The sequence below is a fragment of the Struthio camelus genome, chromosome 2 (assembly GCF_040807025.1).
Source record: "Struthio camelus isolate bStrCam1 chromosome 2, bStrCam1.hap1, whole genome shotgun sequence".
NCBI classification, from domain to species: Eukaryota; Metazoa; Chordata; class Aves; order Struthioniformes; family Struthionidae; genus Struthio; species Struthio camelus.
The window spans coordinates 93,225,594-93,237,897 of NC_090943.1; the positions used below are offsets into that span (position 1 = coordinate 93,225,594).

The 12,304-nt window shown below is 37.5% G+C and overlaps 1 long non-coding RNA gene across 13 annotated transcripts in view; it reads left to right on the forward strand.

Annotated features, from left to right (window-relative positions):
* The first annotated feature begins 8,353 nt into the window (after positions 1-8,353).
* Positions 8,354-12,304, forward strand: part of LOC104145931 (uncharacterized) — a 96,081-nt gene continuing 92,130 nt past the window's right edge. For 11 of the 13 annotated variants that reach the window (XR_011139011.1, XR_011139013.1, XR_011139014.1 and 8 more), the window contains exon 1: positions 8,368-8,442. This is a non-coding gene — a long non-coding RNA (uncharacterized lncRNA). Of the gene's footprint in view, positions 8,443-12,304 lie in introns of all 13 variants that reach the window. The other 2 variants (XR_011139010.1, XR_011139008.1) reach the window with 2 other exon arrangements.

Sequence of the window (12,304 nt, forward strand, 5' to 3'; positions counted from 1 at the left end):
TTACAAAAACAGATAAACATCAAAACCCACATGTATATGATAAACCTCTACTTTGTATTCTGCACTGATTTTCTCAGGGTGCTTTTGTATATCTTTAGTGCAGAAGTCTACCACTGTCCCACAATATTTCCTCAGATCATTCACATTTTGCATGTATTGACATTATATTTTTGAATTTGTAAATTATGCTACTGGCTTAAACGCGTATTTTTCTATACAGAACACTGTGAGGTGTTTAGCTTTAAAATACCCTGCTCTCTCTTGTATTTCTGTATTTGCTTGATATGTTAGGCAAGAAAAAAGCATTACAAAGTATAACAGACACGTCAAATGTGAATGACAGATATTACAAAAAAATACAAATACAGTGCTGTCTTTAAACCTCCCACACTGCAATTGAGTACAATTCTAACAAGCCACAGGTGTACACCATATGCATAGGTGAAAATGTGATTATGAGAGGTCTGATGACAGTTCTGGGTCCACAAAGCATTCATCTCAATATAAACATCTGTTATGTATTCAAGGCAAAACTGTGCGCAATATAGAGCTATAATTGAAGTTTTAAATGCACAGATATCAGGAAACTCCAGGTTATTGCCCCAACAGGAACTCAAATTTGATCACATTATAAAAAGATAGTGTCTTTTATTAGTGTACATGATGTTAGGCTTTATGCCTTATTATACTGAAATGAAATTGCTTCAGCTGAACAGAGTGTAGGGATTACTGACTTGGAGTGATGCACTTATTTCTCAATTATGGGATTGATGCAGTCTTCCTGGCAGAGGGGCTCTAATTAGCTGGGCTATTGTTAGCTGTCAGTATACATTGTGAAAATCCTGTGGTTTGATTGGCTGGTCCCTGTCATAAACCAGCAATAATATGATGTCCCCAACTTCTGTATCCCTCTGCTGATAGCTGAAGTTGCCAAATCCTTTGCATTATATATAAAAGACCCTGTTATCAGATGCTTATAATTTGGCCAAACTTTAGCCAGACAGAATTAAATTTCTGTGCCTTGTGTCTGCCTTTAGGCAAACGTCCTTTTTAATTTCTTCTAAAACCGTTTCTGAGAATGAAATAGGGGAAAACTATATTAACCACACAAGAGCTCTTCACAGCCTTATCTTCGTGTCTTACTTTATTTCCAAAAACGTAGACTCAAAGGCAAAAAAAAGTCAGCCTGAACTACTGGACACTGAAAACCTGGGTTGCATTTCAACAGCCTGGGACAAGAGAAGGTATATGCTTTCTCTTCTTTTTCTCAGCTCTCTTATTCTTCTTATCTCAGATCAGCCATGGGTAAACAGGACTAAGAATTTCTGTGCAAGATCAAACGCCTTTAAACACATTGCTGTTCTTCCTGAGATGTCAGCACTACACACATGGCTGCATCAGATGACTTATGACTTGAAAATTAAACACATATATATATAACTATATAAGATCCTAATCATGAGAATGCTCAAGGAAATAAGTTTAGTGATTAAAAAAATATATATATATTAAAGTGGCAATTTTCTTAGAAGCAAAGTATCTCAGACAAAGGTTTACTGTGCCCTCTCGGATGCAATATCTCAAGATTATTAGTAATAAAAAGTCGGGAGAACACCAGTGCTATACTTTGGTAGCCAGAAGTTCCTTGGTGCTCAATAGCTAGATCTCCATTCTGGTTTGGACCATTATTTTAATGAAAATATGTAGCAAAATAATAACTATAAAAATATCTCTGGGAACTGTCAGGTGGAAGCTTTTGAACAGATTTCAAAGATATTTTCTTCCTCTGTAGGGCATTTGTTCACAGAAAGATAGGTTTATTATTAGGCTTGTCAGTGAATATGAACTGATGCTATCTTTGTTGGAAGATCATCACGAAGCTAGAGCAAAGCCATAAGTCATATCTTTACCACTGCCAAGCCAGTATTCTAGAGGCAAGGAAGCTGTCCTAAGCTGTCCTAAAGCTCTAGCCTTGTGCTTTTAACTTTAACAACAACAACAACAACAAAAAACCTGCGTGAAAAAGTTAGGTAAACTGCATGCAAAATTTTCCTTACCTTTTCCTTTAAGGAAAAATAGTATTGGCATTTTTAACTAAGCCTTTACCACGAGAAAAATAACCAATTTTTAACCCCCTCAGCCTTGCATTCACAGAAACAGATCCCCCCCCCATCAGCATACCTCTGTGAACTAAGTAGAAACGAAAGCCCAGTTTGACTCTCTCTATATAATGAAATCTATTTTTTGCTCAAAAAAAAAGCCTGTCAGGTTACAAATGCTAACTCTTTTAGTTAATATTCCTTTCATTTTATTTCTTTCCTGTTCTTTATTTTCTCTCTCTCTTATGCGGAATGAAAAGAGTTCTTTAACCAAACAAATGTAAATACGTAAGTGGTAGGGATTTTTTTAAAAGTATGTTTTTCAGTTCATCTAACAAAGACATATCTGTCTGCTTGAATGATTCCTTACTGAATATGAATGAGAAGCCCTTTAATGAGGTACGGTAATTAAGCTCTGGCAAACCCCCCTAACCCCCTGTCAGCAGCTTCCCAGGCAAACAGCCATTGAATCAGATGATTGACAAACCAGACGCTGGACATGTACTGTAGCTGATGAAGAACAATGGGCTGTGGGGCCATGGTATCTGACGTACCCGGCCATTGCAGCCTGATCAAAGAGCTGGGCTTCTGAAGTGTCAGCCTTTCTGTGCTTGTGGGCCTGAGCTGCATGTTTACCTGCCAAACCCTCCTCGCTCCTCCTCCTCGTCCCTCAAACACCTTGTTTCACATTCCTCTCAACACGTCCAACTTCGACAAGTACATGCTGGATGTACACGTTGCCGGCTCTGCATTCGCAGCGATTGGCTGCGCAGGAGCTGGTTCACTCCTTCGGTGCTCATGTGTTGCAGTGCTTGGCTCATAAATCTTTTTAATTGTTAAAAGCCTTTAACTATAGTATAGGATTCATTATCTATTGTGTTTGCCAAAATGCTATTTAATAAGTTGCTTGTTTTATTAACCCTGACAGAAAAGAAAACAGGGTTCTTTATCTCCAGCTGTTGGAAACAGATATGGGATTTGTCTGAGCAGTTTCTCTTAACGCATTGCAAAATAAGTGCATTTAACAGGTTTGGGGTGACTGGCCTACAGTTGAATTGCACACCTTTCCCTTATGCCAGTATCTTTGCTAAACAGTACCTGTCTCAGCAGCCTGCATATGTCTCAGAAGCCATGTGAAAAGGATCATTTAAAAAAAAAATAGCAACAACAACAAATCCCACACACTCCAGTTTCTACCAGCCTGCAACTCTTGCTATATGATCACTCAGCAGCAGAGATTAGAAAGATGCATCTTTGTTTTAATTGATTCTAGTCATATGGATTGGTATTATGACGGACCATTTGATTTCCAGGCCAAGAGGTTAATTTCCTTCCTGTATGCCATCCATTCTATAACGTGCAAATATATTACACACTGCTGGAGCAACTGTCCTCTTGGAAGTTTGGAAATATAGGTAATGATGGCTGGCTTTAGGCTTTGTAGAACAAACTGGGAGTTTATTTGAAACGTATGCTGCCAAGTTGCATTTTGAAAGCATATACAGAGAAGAGAAATGTACTTTTCAGAGAAGGGATGGAAGAGAATGAATAATTTAAACATTTCCTGTCTCCTAAATAACACCAAAAATATGTGCAAATATGTCTAAATACAAACATCTAAATAAGCTGTTAGTGTCATTTGTCAAAACTGGCAATCTCTTTTTATTAAAATTGAAAATTCACTACCCCTTCCTCCCTTCTTTGACTTTTTTTTTCTTTGAAAAGCAGAGATAAATCCCAGTAGTACAATTAAAACACTAGCTAAATATTACTTTGTTGGGCTTAACGATAGATTACAATGTGTGCATAATGACCCAGTTCTAGTAATATCATCTGATTTAGTAAGGAAATCAGAGTCTGCCATATGTTCACCAATAAGGTCTTAGAAATTCTTCTTCTTGTTCTTGATGTCTCAGCCAACTGCTAGCAAGGATGCTTTTTTGTCCTGAAATCGTCTTGTTTTTGAACACCAAGCACATTAAAGTCATAACCATGTGGCTCATTTTATCACGCAACCTCTAGGAATGAGCAGGGGGTGAATTAACAACCTGCCACCTGCCTACACTGAGTACCTTTATGAAAGGAAGTGTTCAAGTTGCAGGCCAGTCTGGAAACTGACTTCTTGTTAACAGCCCCAGAAAGGTATATACTATAGCTTTGGGGCTATTTGAAAGGATGAAAATCCATCTTGACATTTCCTTGAATATATTAATGCCCAATTGGCAAGATTCTTTACCACTTGCGACAAACTGGAGAGGAATATGAAAATCCAAAACAAGAAAAAATAAAAATAGGGAGCGGAAAAAGGCTGTGTTGCGTGTTTAGCTGTGTATTTGCTGTAGATTCGTGAACTATGGTGCATTTTTGAGCAATATAGCTTTACTGTGTAAGGGTAAAATCCAGAAACTGATTGAACACTTGCTATACACTTATAGCTACTATGGATGATAGCAGAAGCCGCAGATGTTCATCATCACTCAAACTTTGACTGTCAGCTTATTTATACAAATCCTTTTTTCTTACTAGACTTCCTTACATTTTCTCAAACCCATATGTATCTGTTTTTCTTCGGCAGCCAGACTGGACTTTGAACTGTCATTTAATAAGAGCCTGTCCTACCCACCCTTCACTCCCATTTTGAGACAGCAGGAATTGTGAAAGCTTAGCATCACTGCAGATGAGCAACAAAGTGATCACGCTGGAATTAATTGTTAATTATGTTTTTTTTTGACGACCTGCAAAGTGAACCAGTACCATCACCTTTCTTGCAGGTAGGAGATAATTTTAGTTTTTGGCTTTACATGGGTCACTGTTTTACAGATCTTGTTTAAAAATTAATTCAGGGGTTTAATTTTGCGTACTTAGTAACATATAATATCATCCTGTGCTTCCAGTGACTTTCTTCATCTCCTGTTTCATAGACTTGTGGAGCCAAAATCCCTTTTGGCAATAGTTAATATAACTCCCTTGATATCAATGGATTTGCAGTGACTTATTCCAACAATTAGTGTATCCAGTATTCATATGTAGATAAAAGTCTCTTTATAAGTGCATAGAATTTCATAACATTTTATGGATCTGATCCTTTATACTAAAATGGTTAAACTGCCATTTATTTTAAAGGGAGTAAAATTGTTTTACAATAATAATAATACTTAACTTGCTTCTAGATGTAGATGTGATGTAAGGTCCAGACAGTAACTATTGCGTGGTAACAAAATTTTATATTTGAGCAAAGTATTGTCTTTATTTAAATACAAGAGGAAAAGAAGGCTGAAGGGTACCTAAAGCATCATGAAAGTATCTGTCTTCTGAACCTTTTACTTGTTTCCGGTTTGGGAATACAATCTGTGCTGCAGAGCAGTTTAACACCATTTTGTCTACAAATTCTAGACCTTTTCTTCACATCTTGAAATGTCCAGCACCAGTTCCAGAGCTATTGGCAAAAAAAGAAAGTGCACACTGTGTATTACGGCTCTTTCTCCAGCAAGCTGGTCATATGAAATGCTTAGCTTATTTTTCATAGATACCTCTAACGCATTGTGGAAGGTTAAAGATTCTAGTTAGTTTGAAGTAAAATTAGCTGCTACAGCTTTTGGAAGCCTCAAGCGTTTCATTTCAGTGTCTGCAGGAAGCAGCAGAATAAGACTAGATGGCCAGTTAGTGCAGAATCCCCTGTGCACACTCTGTTTCTTAGACTTCTTCCTGAGCAGCCATCATTGGTAACCAATGCAGATAGGATATTTCATGCTGGGAAGACTGTTAGTCTTCTTCTATCTATCTGCATGATTCTTAAATTCTTGTGGTGGACTAAATCAGTGCATTTTCAGTCATACTCATTTAGTATAATAGAATTAAGATATGTCTTTTGAGAATTCATAAAAAGCAGTTTTAAGCAAGATGTATGCCACATTCCTTTTTTTTTAATTCCATGAGCCTCTTACACTAAAATACATGAATTAGTTGATGGTAACAAATGCAAACTGATTAATTTGTGTGTGTTTTCTGTTAGGGAAGAAAGAGATTACTGAATTCTAATAATGATGAACTGTAACTTAATATTTAGAGATATGATTTTTAAAAGAGGAGACTATGTTAGTAATAATAAAACAGGGTTTAAAAATATTTTGTAATGGGATAGAGGAGGAAAGCTAGAACTGACCCTGCAAATCTCAATTCCTTTGGTAAGCTGGATCTTTTTTTCCTGCCACATCATCATTTTTTTCTGTCTGTATGGCTCCACACACCTATCCATATTGCCTGTTACATGCACATTTTGGTAGCCTCATCTTTTTCGTGTCTATGCTCTTGTCATCCAAGTACCAGGACCTCTTCCTATTGGTTATCATTCTCTCTCTTTTCCAGTAGATGATTACCAGGTTTATTTCAAAGGACAGCTAAGCATCAGTTAAATTTTAAGAGCTTTATTATTAGGCTAATATTTATATCTTCAAACCCATGATCAGCTATCAGGACTTCAGCACATCATAGGCATAATGACAAAAAGACAATCCCTTCTCCAAAGAGTTTACAGTGTAAACCGTATGACAGGAAGAGCAAAGTAACAGTGAAGTGATTACAGTTTGTGTTAGGAACATCTGCCAAAATATGCTGGTCATTGTCTAGTCTTGTGTAGCAGGAGGGATTTGACTGAAGAACGTTGTGTATATGAGACTGTCTTCCACTATAGGAGACTTAAGTGTGTCTAATGCACACATCTCCGTGTGTAGATCCCTGAACAAGCTAGATGCTGAACAGCAAGAGGTATAGAGACATTGCCACGGAACTGTGTCTGAGCTAATGAGCCCTGCAAAGTGAAATAAACTAGCAGCTACTGACATAAAACTTAGACCCAATTTTTTAGTTCTAAAAGTTGCTTAATTTGTATAGCCTAATAAAAGTGGTAGTAGACATTCTCCTTGCCCTCAAGGTATATGTTGTGTTGTGACTGCAGTGTAGTATAAAGATAGCCAAGCTAGCTTTAAACTGGCTAGACAAGACTTTGCTTGCAACCTAATGAGAAATCAACATGCACCAGTTGAATGAGTATACCTTACTTCTCAGGTGGCTTTTGCACAACGTGCAGGTGGGCTGCTGCTGGCAGGCACCCTGGTTACTTAAAGAGTAGAGGGTGGCTATGGCAGGGCCAGGGCCAGAGAGATCAGGAGGAGGTGCTGGCTGTTGGGATGCTCAGAGCAGAAACAGAAAACCTGCAATGCCAGGAGCCGCTGAGGAAGCTGCTGCCTCCAGCTCTTCATTGCAGCCCTGGTACATGAAACACGCACTGTGAAGAAAGGTTGAAAGGGAATGGCCCGGCTCTGCAGTTCCAGCAGTGGTAGGCCCCTTCGGCCCTTGCTCTGTTTCTCGACCCCTCAGCACCACTCTACTCACTAGACCTATCCCTACATCAGCCACATCCTCTGCTCTGCTTCTAACAGTGCCGTGGCCATGTAACAGTTCACAATATATTTCCCCTCACCCTTTTGAGAGTGGCCCATACCTAAAAAACTACTAGGGATGCTACATTGCACAGACATCATTAGCAAGAAACAGTGGTTTCTTCCAGTTTCTCAGCTAGTTTCTTCAGAATTTTTATTTCTGCGTGGCATGAGTAGACCCACATCTTTTCACTGTGCTGTGTGCATATGAGCTATCCCTAGTTAAAACTAATAGAAAATTCCTAAGCACTTCGACAAACTGCTGTCTGTGATAGCCCAGATAATATGACTCCTCTTCCAGTTTTCCTAATTTCGTATGTCCTTTATTTTGAAATGCTTCAAAAAAGCTCCTCTTTCCTTCTTCTCTTGTGCTTTGCTCAAGTCTCTTTCTTGAGGTAGATGCTTAAAGGAATAACAATCAAAAAGTTGGTAATTGCTTTTTTATTTTATAGTGACAGCTTTGATTTTATTTTCCTCTGGCGGTAAAGTATTATTAAAAGTTGTTTGATTTGAGTTTTTCTTGCCCTTTTAAAATTTCAGCAAATGATCATTTAAATAGTTTCTTTTCTTTCAGCTGAAACAAACATTTTGCCAAACTCAATAAGGAAAATCCTGAAGGTAGATGTGCTTTTTTAACTTGTTCACTAGTAAGCCACAGTTTTCCTTTGATTTTGGAGAGTGGATTGGTGTCGGGGGTAGATCCTCATTTTAAAACCTTGAAATCCATTGCCCAGACAGCTGTTTTAGCTAATGTAAATTCATAGACAAATGTAAATTCCTCATGGGAGGCTTGGCGCAGCCTTGACAGGAGTAACCAGATAATCAGATTGCAAATCCACTGCGTGTAGAGAGCACTCTCAGCACAAGAGTCTCTTCACACCAAGCCGTTTGTTTGCTATTTCAAGGTATGTGTTCTAAAATCTTTGAGGGGATATACACAGTCTCTACTTTTTTTACTCAAGTGGAGCTTTGCGGTATGGGTTATGAAGAGTGCTGTGTAAAAGAAGTTGAGAGCATATGCGGCAGAGGATTTGACAGGGAAACTGTTTTATGTAGAAAATTTGCCCAACTTCCTTAGAAAGTAATAGAGAAGTTAATAAATTTCATGTCCATCAGCCCTGAGTTTCTCTGTTTATTGTAATATCTATGATGTTTTACAAATTCTGTATCCAGCTCTATAGGAGTTGCTTCTCTCTCGCTCTCTCTCTCTCGCTCTCTCTCTCTCTCGCTCTCTTTTTTACTTCTAAGTCAGTAAACTATGATGTATGTGTCTCTCCCTGAATAACGTTATTATATGATGCTGCTGGAGCCCTGAATAGCTTGGCTGTGGACTGCTGAACCCTTTGAATGTAATTGTTTTAACACCATGAAATGAAGTAATGCATAAAATTGATAATAAACGGATATCTCTCTGCCTCTGCATGCAAATGAGCACTTAGCACCAGGGCACAGATGCCACCATTGTTTCCCCCTTGAAAATGACAAAGTAAGTGAAAATATCTACCAAGAGCTTAGAAAGTACGGTAGCTGCATTTTCATTATATTTTAGAATTTCACAGAGTTGGGAAACCAAACTCTCCTGCCAACATTTAGAAAGGGGCTGGATAATGCCTGCCTGTAGTACACTGGAACATACAGCGAAGCAAGGTTTTGTTGATTTTTTTTTTGAAGATAAAGAGTATAGTTATTAGTGTTTCTCTTCCACTTTCATGTTTTCAATTTTACAATCTCATTTTTGTTTTAGAAACAAAGACTGTATTTTTTATCTCAGTGTCTTGCCTCCTCCTCCACCTCCTCTAAAAGTGCAGCTAGAATCAATGTGTAATACCCGTTAATCTGCAGTGAATATTAAACAGGCACATTTGGAATACCTTGGGTCTGGCTGCAGCTTTGGATTTAACCTAAGGTTGTTTTCTAATTTATACTTTCAGTTAATAAATATATCCAGGAACTAAAATGATTACTTTGTTTTAGAAATGTTGATCAAGCTTGGCTTTTTATTTCCTCTGCTTTAACCAAAGGATACAAATTCGTGAAAGAGAGGTATTATTTTATGGATTAATCTTCTGTTTCCAGAGGTTAGCTGCTCTCCTGTTCATTTCACGAAGAACTCTTACTGAGAGACAGAAGGTATAAATGATCTAAGACAATTAGCTTGTCACATTTTTTCTTTGCTCCTAAGTTAGCAGTTTGAAGTTCTTTATTACATAGCTCAAATGTGTTTACAAAATCTTTTATAGCAATAGATCATATCAGAAATCATCATGGTTTTCGCAGGGGTTCCCTAAGAGTGCAAAAACAGCTTTGCACTCATCTTCTAGCTTGATAATAAAATATCACTTGAGGTGATGTCTAAAGCTTTACTGAAGTCCAGATATATGACATTTGTTGATCCTCCCCCATAGGAATGTCTGCTGCCTGTGCATACAAATAACTGCCTCCTTTTTCCTTTTTCCCTTTTCCTTTTTTTCTTTTTCCTTTTACCTGTTTCCTGGATTTCTTTTTTCCTTTCTGCACATTGCTTGATTACCTGTTCCAGTGCTCTTTAGTTCCATGGCTGCCCCCTGTTACCTCTTCTGCCCCGTACCCCGTTGCTCTGGTCCGGTTTGGAGCCTCATCCCTCCTGTGTGAATTCTCAGAATAATCCCTATCTGTGTGGGGAGAACTTCCACCATTTTGTGAGGTGCCTAGGGATGGCTTTTTTTTAAACATAATTGATCTGAAAACTCAAACTTAAATAAAAGTACAGTTTTATGTTAGTTTAATTCAGTCCAAGTGCAAGTTATTGCTGAAAAGGCCAGTCCCACTACCTGGCCCTTAGCCCCAGCTGCGTGTTGTTCTCCTGTGTTACATCTAGCAACTGTGTGGCAAGTTAGATCAGGGTAGGTTAGGTTTTGGCAGGGGGAGGGGGGCTGATGTTGTTTTTTGTCACATCAGTGAGCTGACCTGACTCTTGCAGTGTCACGATTGCTAGATCTCATGCAAGAAAAGTGGAAGAAGAATATAATCAGATCCCCATTGATCCTAGTTAAAAGTCCTTCCCTGATCGGCAAGTAATACACAACAGTACTCCTACCCATTTTCACAAGGCCTCTATGCTTGATGAGCAGCATGTGAACATCTTGAAAATATTTACCAGGAGTGAATATTTTCACCAAAGATAACATTTCCTATTAAGAAACATAAAAAAAAATGGATAAAATGTAGTGGTTTTAAAGTCTTTGGTTGAAACATTTTAACGTTATATTTAAATTTAATTTTTAGTTGTGCCATATCTTAAATGTATCTAGAATACATAAATATCATGTTAAATTAAACCTTCCCACACAGTCCTCCAAAGCAGAATGAGAAATGTCTTATGTGAAATCTGTAGAGAATCATAATTCTGGACTTAAAAATAAATCAGGTTTCCACACCCTTTCAATTCCAAGAACCACTGATCAAAGAAAACAGAGACAGGCTATTAATAAGTTGGTTTCAGTGTAGAATGGTTAACAGGAAGGAGAATCAGAATCTGCTGAGAATAAATAGCACAAGAAGGTTTTTGATGGTAGTTCTTTAAATATCCCAAATTTATGCTTTCATACCAGAGATAGGGAAAAAAAAATTGTATCTTCCGAGAAGGAATTCACAAAATATACACAGTGAACAGATACTAAAGTCATTTTATGAAGTGTTTAAGTAACATACAAATAACAAATCCTTGAACCATACAAAACTCGTATCATATAGTGTTCAGTGTGGTTATGAGTAAACTTAGTTGATTTATGCTGCTACATAAAAATCATGAGATGCTTTATGCCTGGCTTTGATATAGAACTCAGTGAAATGTGATACTTTTTTTTTGAAATTCTGCTGCTTGCTCAAACTTGACCCTCCATATAAAACTAAGGAACATACATAAAGAAATCAACTCCAGTAAAACAGAGCACTATATATATATATATGTGTACACACACACACACACACACACGCACCCCGTACATAGTGTACACTATACACTATATAAATATATATATATATAATATATATATATTTACCCCTAGAAATATATACTTGTCTTTTTAAAGTGAAGATAGTGTCTCATAGTAAGAAAATCTAGAAGAGAATGGTCTAGGAGTCTACCCAAAGACTAGTTAAATTGGGAGGCTTTTTTTCCACTTTCTGAGTTCCACAGTATTGGATTTGACCTGAGGATCACTTTACATTATTGTAATCAACCTCCACTTTAACCTAGAAATAGTATCACCAGTTCTGATAAAATGAGAATCATTTGATTCCAAACTCAAATCACAGCTGAAGAGTTATTAAGCTAAAAAATAGACCTCATTTATCTATATGTTGTTTTCCAAATATATACACCTTCAATCCCTTGTTTTCATAGTGGCACCAAAATATTGTCTGAATTAAAGCTATTGCAAAAGTATGTATGTTCAGCAAAACTGAAGTACAGAAACATCACACATCTAGCAAAGTTTGGCTTTATGACTTTAGAAGAGTGTTTACGTAATACCTAATGGTTTAAGCTTTACTTCATTATGAACTCCAGAAGAAGATACATTTCTTGGTTTAGCTTCTCATCAGCATTTTTCAGGTCTTCCTTCAGGATTGTATTTGAGAGATAAACAAATACTGTTTGCAGAACATGGACTTGTTCACCATGAGTAATAGCAGTATTTCCTTTGTATGACTTGGGTGTATGTTTATAAGCTCTTCAGGCATGGGATCTCTCCAAGAGGAGCTTCCACCTCAGTGAGATTATAAATT